This window comes from Plectropomus leopardus, chromosome 3, assembly GCF_026936395.1.
Source record: "Plectropomus leopardus strain MGB_pleo_1.0 chromosome 3, ASM2693639v1, whole genome shotgun sequence".
Taxonomy (NCBI): Eukaryota; Metazoa; Chordata; class Actinopteri; order Perciformes; family Serranidae; genus Plectropomus; species Plectropomus leopardus.
Window position 1 is genome coordinate 30,697,248 of NC_142178.1, and position 11,151 is coordinate 30,708,398.

General features: G+C 43.5%; 1 non-coding gene and 1 pseudogene across 2 annotated transcripts; one reads left to right on the forward strand and one right to left on the reverse strand.

Moving 5' to 3' along the window:
* Nucleotides 1-112: 112 nt before the first annotated feature.
* trnar-ucu (transfer RNA arginine (anticodon UCU)) lies at nucleotides 113-204 on the reverse strand. Its single transcript is given in 2 exon segments — nucleotides 113-148; nucleotides 168-204. It is a non-coding gene; the product is annotated as a tRNA-Arg (tRNA).
* Nucleotides 205-1,319: 1,115 nt separating this feature from the next.
* Nucleotides 1,320-10,645, forward strand: LOC121941607 (scavenger receptor cysteine-rich type 1 protein M130-like; annotated as a pseudogene). The gene is made up of 7 exons (XR_015775608.1): nucleotides 1,320-1,768; nucleotides 2,198-2,262; nucleotides 3,343-3,652; nucleotides 5,618-5,633; nucleotides 7,370-7,655; nucleotides 8,697-9,017; nucleotides 9,716-10,645. The product of XR_015775608.1 is annotated as a scavenger receptor cysteine-rich type 1 protein M130-like (transcript).
* The last annotated feature ends 506 nt before the right edge of the window (nucleotides 10,646-11,151 follow it).

Consider the following 11,151-nt stretch of genomic DNA (forward strand, 5'->3'; position numbering starts at 1 on the left):
GTTCACACACACATAAACACGTGTGCGCTTTACGTTTAATATAGAGGTAACAATGGCCAGAAAAACGACGCGTATTTGAGTGATGATTTTGGCAAAAATCGGGAAAAAAATGCGACTCCGGTGGGACTCGAACCCACAACCTTTGAATCACTCCTCAAGTGCTTGACTAGAAGTCCAATGCGCTATCCATTGCGCCACGGAGCCACCTGTTGACACTGTGGAAACGACCGGAAATAAACCTTAAACCCGGTCTGTGACGTTTGCAGATGTAGTGTACTTTGATATGAAGCTGCGCTGTGTCATTAATGCTACGACGACGTATTTAAAACAACAATCTGAGAACATACCACATTACTGGGCCAATAAAGTGACGGAAACAAACAAAAGAAGATATTTTGGAGCCACCTCCTCGCGCCTCTTTCTGTTCGGGATCGGTAATGCTTCGTTAAATGCGCGGGAGACATCGCGTTGTGCTTATTATTGTGCTTCAGAGTTAAAAAATAATGGCATCAGACTTCTAAGCAGTGTGTATGAAGACTTCAAATTGTCATTTTTTCTGTTTCTGTCTCTAAACGCTACACAACGGATCATTAACCCGTTTATGTCAGCAAAACCGCCACACTGCACACAAACTCGTTCACACTTCCGGTTTGCATTCAAAATAAAAGGGCGACCGGACTAAATCAACTTGCTTAGCTTTTCTTTTATTTATTTATTTTTTGTTTGTTTTTTGCAATTTTGTAATGTGGATATCCCTTTGCAATTATGCTTTTGCCCCAAACATCCAGTAAACATATATTACATAAACATCTGAAAGCACCTAAGCGTTTAAAACAACATCATTTAGCTGAAGTACCGGATTTTACCACCAGATGAAGACACAGACCCGACCAAACGTAGGAAAACCATGAGCAAAACGTTAAATTTAACAGAGAAGGTAAATGTGCAATAATTTCACAATATCCTAACTGCATAAATTGATGTAATGGTTCAACTACAGTATTCCTCTGTGCAAGTATTCAAATGTACAATATTCTTCCAACTCTTGTAAACTATATTTTTTAAAATGATACACATATTGTATATATTATTTTTCGTCTTACCTATGTATATATTGTGTTGCATAATGTTGGATCATACACATATGTTCTATTTCTAACTTTAAATACTGGTTTCATGCATTGGTTGTTGCATAAGGCACATAGTTTTATTTTTTTATACACTTTACAAACGCAAAACATTATGTATATATTATAAACAGTCGCACATTAGTGTTAGTTGTTTATTATTTAACTGTATTTACATTTTTAAATTATTTTTATTATTTTTCATACTTCTGGGGGATCCGGGATCGAACCTCCGGTCTTCTGACTGACTGTCCACTGCATGGTCCACTGTCTTTCAATGTGGCAGCATTTGATTCAGTTCAGTTTAACTGGACTACACGAGCACGAGAAACTTTTACATTACCGAAACAAGTGTGAGATAATATCAATAAGTAAAGACAAAAGACTGTATATTATGCATATATAATATAATATAAAGATCTTTGAGATTCGTCTAAAAACACGTCGCTGCTGATTGGACAACACCTCCGACACACCCATCAACAAGGGACCAAACATGTCCTCAAACATGGAGACCGAAGCAAAATGGTGGACACCATGTTTAGGTTGAACGGACCTCTGGTTTCAGCTGAGCGCAAAACACTTCGGATTATAAACTCCTGTGCAACCAGAAACACGTTTTCACCGAAAAAACAGCAAAGGTAAGACGCAGTTTTAGTTTTATGTCTACGAAGGGGCGTTTGTTTGCCTCCATTAGTCCACTGTTAATGCCGCGAGTCCGAGGCTGCAGGTCAAAACGTCCAACAGTCACGTTACGTTACGTTTGCTCGCTAACCAGGTGCGCTCGAGCTCTAAAGGTACTAAAGGTGACTTACTGACGGTTTTGGGATTTCGGGTTACAAAAAAACATCGTCCCGTAGCACAGCCGAGGTTTGGCCCGTCCAGTCTCCTCTGACGGGCTGTCTGCGCTGCTGGGGGAGTGTGATTAGTTTGGGTGACAGCAGTGGTACTCAATTTAAGGCCGGCGGGCCAAATCTGACCGCCACATAGGTTGCCAAGTGGCCCCTAAAACAATTTTCCAATTCACAATAAAAATAAAATGATTCACTCTGGGAATTTTGTACCATAAGGTGCCAGCATCTGTCGGCTGAGGAGGAACTGAGCAACTGTGCCACCACTTTCATCACCTGCTTAGGTAAGAATCATAAATAAACGTTATTTAGGCCCCATCTACACCTACAGATATGTTGTACAGTTGAAAATTGATATTTTCCTCTGTGTTCTGGCCTTTTGTTGACGCCATGGTCTGTGTATCATGGTGGACAACGCAGACCTAGTGTAACCCATCATTCAGAGTTAAAGTCTGCACAGTAGTGATCTTCTGAGAAAAACACTTGGACAAATACACAGTGACGAGAACTACCATAAATGACATGAAAAATGAAACATTTTTATTCAGTGTGTACTTTGACACTTTAGTTTGGCCCATGTCTTATTCCATCCAACATGGAGTGGGTGGGCTTTATGGCCTGCACTGCAGCCGGCTACCAGGGGGTGATGGAGATTTTACAGTCTGTGGTCTGCCCACAGACAGCGCTGTAGCTCACTAAAATTAGGATTTTTGAAAATGCTTTTTTCAGTGCAGATTTTTCAAAACTCTTCTGTTATCCATGTGGAAATAATGGAAAATGATGATCTCATCTCCTCATTTTGCACGTCTCCATTGTTGCTTTGTGTAATGAGCATATGTGAAAAAGAGCAGTGGCAAGCTACCAGTTTGTTTACGCTCTGCCTGCACTGCTTGGTCTAGTGACGATTTTACTCTTAAAGGCCTACTGTGTAGCCCTGTCTAGAGCAAGTGTATGATTTGATGCTGGGCTCATGGATGGATTCCTAAATTGGCCTATAGGGCACAGGCTGAGGGGCCCAAAGTGTCAGAGTGCCCCCTGGCCTTCACTTGCAAAATGCCACTCAAATTAACACATACCGACCTCAGACTATATAATAAGATGGAGATGACAGTTCCTCCAAAGTGAAGCTTTCAATCTCGATCACGATAAGTGAATGAACATCAGCCAAAAACTAAAAAAAAATGTATTATATTCCATTTCTACTAGTTTATCCTATCAAAGCCTACACGGTGGACCTTTTATAACTGTTTTTTTTTGCCATATCTCCTTCATACGTAACATGTATTGATCCAGTTTCCATGCATATTAGATAAATTGCAAAAAAAACTGCACAGCCCCTTAACTGTCTTTTTTTTTCTTTGCAGAACGTCCACATGCACCTCACATCAACATGCATATCCCACAAGAGCATGACTATGGCAGTGTCCAAGAGATTTTCAAGGGCCAGCGCTTTGCCATCACTTGCTCCTATTTTTCAGCTTACAATGTGGCCTTCTTCAGGCTAAGACCTGATGACTACAGCAAGCAGACCCAGTTGGCTGTTAGTCAGGAAGCCACCTTCATCTTTCCTACTGTTGAGGATACCCGCCCCAAGGACCTTTCAATGTGACTACAGCTATAATTTCAGTTCTGGAATTTACTCAACTCCGAGGACCATCTATCTCTGTGTAAAAGGTAAACCTGAGTAAATCATTGCAGCAGACAAAGTATCCAGATCATTTCCAAGTCATAGCTTTGAACATCATGTCCATAGCTCTACTGAACGTTGGTAAAAAAGTAATTCGATAGTTATCAAGATAATGTTGAACTCCTATGTGCAGTTAGCACAGGGACCAATAACAAACAAACCCAAACTATCGCTATGTTCACATTACATGGTTCAATTCTGATTATTTAACCAGATCTGATCTTTCTGTGTGGATTGTTCACATTCATGTTTGAAGTGACACACTCACATCAGTGTGAACGGATCTTCGTCCTTAAATGCCTCACATGTAATTAGTAACGTCACACACAAACATTGGATGATCAGTCCATCGCTTTGGGGGTGGAGAGGTGTTGTACAGGTCTTGTGGGAGCCCGATTTTTTACATATGGCTACAAACACACGGGACTCAAAGTTCCTGCCCTGGTCTGTGTGGGTAACCTCCAGCGTCCCAAATCTGCTGGACATTCCATCCACCAGTGCATCCACAATGGTCTCTGCCTCCTGGTCTGGCAGGCTATAAGCCTCAGGCCATATAGTGAAATAGTCCATTACTGTGAGGATGTAGTGGTTTCCCCTCTCCGTGCAGGGAAAGGGTCCCAGGACATCAATCCCCACCCTCTCTATGGGGCACCCCACAGGAAACTGTTGGAGCTGGGCATGTGATCTTTCTGTGGGGCCTCTACGGGCTGTGCAGCTGTCACAGCAACGAAAATAGTCACATCTCGTCGATGCTGGCCCAAGTAGAACCCTTGTCGGAGGCAGCAGAGTGTCTTTGCAACACCAAAATGTCCTGATCCTGATCAGGCACTGCCTGAAGCACTGTCTCTCACAGCGCCCTCGGCACGACCACCTGCCACCTTCTTTCACACGTAGCTGGTTCTTTCCACCCCCTCGATAGCACCCCATCACACAGACGCAGAGAATCGAACATTGACCACAGACCTTTTGTAGCCTGAGAGGACATAGTGATATCCTCCCACGGAGGTCGCTGCTGCATCTTCACCCATGTGCGGACTGGTCTTATGTCCACATCTTCCTCTTGTCGGAGCCCCCACTCTGCTGCATCCACAGCTCCAAGTCCTCGTTTGGACGACACTGCAGCACATTTAACATGACTGGGCAGCCTCTCTTCTTCTTGTGCCTCCCTCTTCTCACAGTAGCAGCAACCCTCAGTTTCATAGGGCCTGCGAGAAAGCGCATCTGCATTTTGGTGGCTCGCCCCTGGTCAGTGCACCATGTTAAAGTCATATGCCTGCAGCTCGTCAATCCAGCGTAGAGACTGAGAGCTTAAAGGAAGGAAGCAGCATGGACAAGGATGTCATCAAGGTATGCAACACACTTATTACAGGGAATGTCACCCAACACCTTGTCCATAAGTCTCTCAAACGTGGCGGGGGTGTTGCAGAGGCCAAACGGGACGACTTTAAACTGCCACAATCCCCCACTGATGATAAAGGTGGTTTTGGATCTGGCCTCAGGGGCTAGGGGTACTTGGCAATATCCGCTACACAGGTCCAGTAAAGAAAACCAAGAGGACCCCGCCACCATGTCAAGAGTCTCGTCAATGCGTGGGAGGGGATATGGGTCTTTTTTAGTCACTTTGTTCAGGGGTCTAAAGTCCACACAGAACCGCCAGTCATCTTTCAGCTTCTTGGTGACCATGACGACAGGAGACGCCCAGGAGCTGGTGGAAGGCTCAATCAGTCCAGCCTGTCCCGAAGGACTTTGTCAGCTGCAGCTTGCCTGGCCAGTGGAGCTACTACAGGAGACCCTGTTCACTTAATGTCAGACCCTCGCAGTTCTTTATCCAAACCTCTCTCACAGCCAAAACCCTCTTTTCCCCATCCAGCACTGCGGGGATAAAGTGTAGGGGTGTACCAGTGGCAGGCAAGGTGGAAAGCTGTGCAGGTTGGTGGACAGGGAAGCTGGAGTCGCTAACCATGTGAGGCTTTGTGTGAGTTGTCAGCATTGTAATGGTCTTGGCTACAGGGCCGCCCAGCTGGGGTGGCCGCCGTGACATCTGGACAACATGTCCATCAGGAAAAGCCAGAGTCCCCTGCTTCGTTTTAATAACACAGTCCAATGCCGATAGAACATTCAGCCCCAGTATACATCCATCATCCAGGTTCATGACCCACACCAGGCAGCAAACTGACTGCTTGTCGACTCTGTAGTCCCCACCTTTATGTCATCTGGTGCTGTTTCTTCCCTTGGATTGGGTCGAGACACAGTCTCAGGGGTCCGTAGCATCCCCATTATGCGGTTCCCATGTCGTTTCTCTTCGGTAGCTCTCACCTTAAGTGACTCGGCAGGTGTATCTTTAATGGGACCGGCACACAGAATTTCTCTCTCTGTAGCTAACTCCAGAGCATTCTGTAGGGACATGGAGTGAGCCAAAAGCGTTTGGATTCGCAGGTCGTCTGGAAGTAGGGGCTGGAGAAAATGGTCCCGAGCTAATTCACTCTGGATGGCGGGGGGGCATATGCGCATAGGTGCGGTGAACCAGCCCCTCAATGTCATCAGCTAGGTCTCTTAACGGCTCTCCAGATCATCGCTGTCGGCTGCATAATTCAGATTGAAGCAGGCTAGTGGCTGAACATGACGGAAAAATCGTCTCTTTGAAGCTCCAACCAAAGCATCACAGTCGCTCCTATCATCGGGACTAAGCAGCAGCAGGCTCGTGAGAGCATCGCCAGTAAGGCTTTCTCTTCAGTAGACCATTTCGCAGCCTGGGCTAACAGTTCAAATTGTGCATGAAACGCTTCCCAATTAGCTTTGCAGTCATATCTAGGAGGTTTCATCGTTGTAGGAAAAACATCTCCACCAGTACATGCACTCTACCATCCCTTCGGCCGCCGCTGGTTTCCCCTGGTTGGCACAGTCATCCCTGTAGCGCCCAGAGCAGCCTAAGCCCGCCTCAGCCGCCATCTCTGCGGTCGTTTCCTCACTCGCTCTCTGTGCTCTGCAATTCTCTGTTCATCATCTCCCTCCTCTCGCTTAATCTTAGACCAGTCCTACAGCCACATTTTGCTCACCCGTGAAAGAGTCACAGCAGTCTTCAGTGGCAACGCTCTTTACGTCTGCCAGCACGAAGCAGTGAGACGTTATTCAGGTTTCCTGGGAGTTTATTTGGAACAGTACACAGGCTACTGTGGGCCGTAGCCAACGCCAAGCCCATTAACAGTTCACTTCCTAGCCCTTGTCACCCGCGCTCTCCCTCCTCCCTCCCTCACTCTCATGAACACACCAACAACCACGGTCCAGCTCAATTTCAGCCAATCAGGGGCGAGCTTATTCACATCCTGACATGTTCCTCAGTCCACTACAGTATTGTGAAGTTATATTTGTTGGGTTAGGTTTTATTATTATGTGAATGTGAACAAACTACAGTAATATGCAAGATGTGTTACAGTCCTGGCTGCACTAAAAAGCTTTCGTTGTTTTTCAGTCCACTTGTATTTAAAGTAAAAGGACATCCAATGTTAAAAATAAACACCAGAGTTATTGTGAATATAACTGCATGACGTTTTAAAGGCCAGTGAGTAATCATGTTAAATAATCGTGATTTCAGTATCAATCAAAATAATCGTGATTATTGTTTTTTGGCTGGTTGGTGTTTATGTACAAATATATCAAACAGATTACAAGCAGGCTAGCACTCATATCCTTCTGTGTTTTTGAAGTCTCCTGGGTGCAGACAACCGCTGTGTTGGTAACCTGGAGGTGGAGCATGAGAGAGAGTGGAGGCCAGTGAGCTACCAGCACGCCTGAAGTCTGAAGAAGCAGCTGTGGTGTGCAGACAGCTCAACTGCGGCTCCGGCTTTTCAACCAGGAAAGTAGACAACTGGACTGAACCTCTGCTTACATGGCGCTTTTATTTGGATTGTGATGGCTGTGAACGTGCACTGATGGACTGTGGGACCGTAAAGGACTGGCCTTCCGCATCCACTGTTGAAGGGGTCTGCTCAGGTAAGATAAGTAGCGTTTTTGTTTTTTATTATTATTTTCTCACGCTCAGGACACACTGCATGTGTGCGTAACATATGACAGCCTCCTGCAACTTGCATGCTTGTGTGACTTCCTGCTGCTACAAGTCCTGTATTTTCACAATTAGAAGCAGATACTCCGCTCATTTAGGACCCCGTGCAAGCTCCTGCATTGTCAATATCACAGTCCTGTAAATATTTCACAATAAAAAGCTTTATGTCAAAAACTGAAAGGATTTTGGTGACGTTGACAGAGGGCTTTTATTTTGAAACAAACAGGACAGGTTGTTATTGTTAATTAATCTGTATGTATCCTTATGTATATTTATGGAGTGAAAAATGTTGAGGAGAGGGATTTTAAATTAAAATGTGGATTTTACAGGGAGCCAGTGCAGAGAAGCTAAAACAGGACAAAATAACATCTCTTTCCTTGGTTCTTGTCAAGTAACAGATGAGTCGACTAATTTTTGTGCGTCTTTTGAGTCATGATATGCCCAATTCTTGCAATATTATGCAGGTGAAAGAATGTAGGTCTTGAAGTTTGTTTTATATGAGAGTTAAAGGACAAATATTGATCAAATATTACTCTGAGGTTTCTTATAATAGTGCTGAAGGCCAGGGCAATGCCATCTAAAGAAACTACATGTTTAGATGTTTGATGTAGATGACGTTATCTGAAATACAATAATTCGAGTTTTGTCTGAGGAAATTCAGGATCAGGAAGTTGCATCTCATCCAGGTTTTAATGTCCTTAATACATGCTTGTAGTTTATACAAGTTAACGGTTTCTTCTGGTTTGTTCAATAGATACAGTTGCGTATCATCTGCTTACCAATGGAAGTTAACAGAGTGATTTCTAAAAATAGTAGCTAAGGAAAGCATACATAAAGTGAATAAAATTGGTCCACCAACTGTGAGACAAAGCTGAGAGTTCTTCAGCAGAGAGATGGATGCTTGTGCACTCTGACAGTTATAAAGTCATGGTTTATCAGCTTACGTCTCAAGTCATTTTCTTCACCTGCAGACATCCTGCTCCGCCCAAAAGTTGCTGTTTTCTCTATGATGAGCTGGTCCGATGAAGACCAGCAGTGGGATGTGCTGCTCTTTAAGGGCTACAGCTACATTATCACCTGCTCCGTGGAGCCACAAATCCCCGGACGTCACTTCAGCCTCATCTTCACTGGCGTCAACCAAACCCACAGCCACACCCAACCAGCTGTCAATCACGCCGCCCGCTTCAAGTTAACTGCTTCATATGAGGCCCACCAAGAGAGCTGCAGCTGTGCTTATCACAACTTTGTTTTCAATCATAACTTCTCTTCTGAGAGCCAGAGACTCTTTCGCTGTCCGAGGTAGGATAATGGAATTTTGTTCAGTATTTTCAATAGACTGTATATATAGATGGATGACATGTCCCCTCTTACACCTGCCATGCTTAAGTGAGGTTAAAATATGCAAGATTTGGGCGTTGCCATCTTGCAAGGGTGATGTCTTTGAGAGCCGGATTCTGCGCAGTAGCGATGTCTGAGGTGGGGGAGTTCCCGCCAAAACACCCGTCCAGCCAACCTCAAGCGGCTGCATTTAATGCGAATGCACAGATTGGCTGTCACAGCTGTCAATCATGGTGGAAAATTCCCCTTTTGTGTAATTTCATAACTCATTAAAACCAAAGTTATCATAAAAACAAACACTTAAATATACATCAGGTTGATGAGAACTACCTTCAGTGTCAGAAACCATTTTTGTCAAAGAGCTTAATTTTTTGGAGATAATTGAAAATCCCATTAAAAAATCCCAAATGATTTTAACGAGGGCACTAGTGCAATGTTAACTTCCTGATTGGCCTACAAAAATACGTCATCTCTTCACCACTCTATACTGCTGTCAGACACCAGGGGGCAATTGAAAAGTTACACTTTGGGGGAACTGTCACGTCATCCATCTTTATGTGCAGTTTATGAGTATCATATGATCATATGGTGTTGCAGTTTAACAAAGAATAATTGTTAGATTTGACTTCCTACCTGTATAAACGTGCCTGAGCATTTCTTGCTAATCCTTTCCTAGACACAAGCGATGTCACGCTGGACAATGGCGTGGTCAGAGAGGATGACAGCGAAGCCTGTGCCGGCAAACTGTTTGTTTCCACCGGAGATGGGTTTAGACTGCTGAGCGCAGAGTCCACAGTCTGGGACCTGAAGCACGCTTCTGTGGTCTGTAGCTGGGCTGTAGTTCAGCTGTGTCAACCAAAACGACAGATCTTCTTGAAAAGACACAAATGTGGCGTTTTTTCTCTGACTGTGATGGATCGGAGTCTGCACTGCTGGACTGTGGAACTGTTAAACCATGGTTTTCCTCCGCTGCCGTTGAGGTGGTGTGCACAGGTGAGACAGTTACAAGCCCCGGGTTTACGTAACAGGGTTCCCACACATTTTTACCAATATATTTTCATAATTTTTCCATAATATTTAACCTAACGTTTTGATGACTTTATTAAGGTACTTTAAAATGGGAAGGCCTTTATTACGATTCAGACATATATTAATTTACACGTACTTCCCAGACATTTGTGGATAAACTGCTAGCATGGTTAGTTACAAATGGTTATAAATGGTTACTTTGCAAACCATCAATACCACGCCAATTTTTGGGGGGTAAAAAAAAACAAAGATCCTGTAGATGTTGATGCAAATTATGTGTATAATTGTGGGTGTAGCTTTGTCTGTGCATATGCGGTGTTTGTCAGTGTAGTTTGTGTATGGATTTACTGTTCGTTTCTATGTATGTGCCTTTGGATGCATTTTCTATTCTTTTTAATATTCTAATTTTTGTTAAAAAGCCTTCTGTGTAAATAAATGTTTTACTACAAATCATAAAAACAGGACATTTGGTTCTTGTGCATAAATGTAAATTTTTAATGCTACTGTGATGGCCATATAAAATAAATTAAACCAAACTAAACTAGAATGCAAAGTCATGTGTTTTGGTTGTAATTTTGTTCATCTGGTAAAATTCACAGATAAATACCTCAAATGCTAGTCAAGCCATATCCAAAGTGAACTGAAAATTGTTCTTGTTTAATTTTTAGTACATGTACATGCATGGTCTAATTTGAAATGTGGCACTGAAGTTTTCCCCCCCATAAAATATAGCTTGTCATCCAAAATGGGACTAAAAAAGTCCTACTGTAGCCTGTTGTTCAAAATCATGTAAAAGTAAAACTGTAGCATGTCACCCCAAACCGCACAAAAAGTCATACTGTAGCCTGTTGTTCAAAATCATGTAAAAAAAAAGTCCTGCTGTAGCCTATCGTCCAAAACTGCTCAAAAGAGTGCTACTGTAGCACGTCATCCAAAGTTGTATAAAAAAGTCAGGCTATAGCATGTAATTCAATATACAACCTAACTTCTTGCAAGAAGCAGGGATTTCGTGACAGATTAAAACAGTTAAAGTGTCAGGAGGTTTGGCTCAGTGGGTTA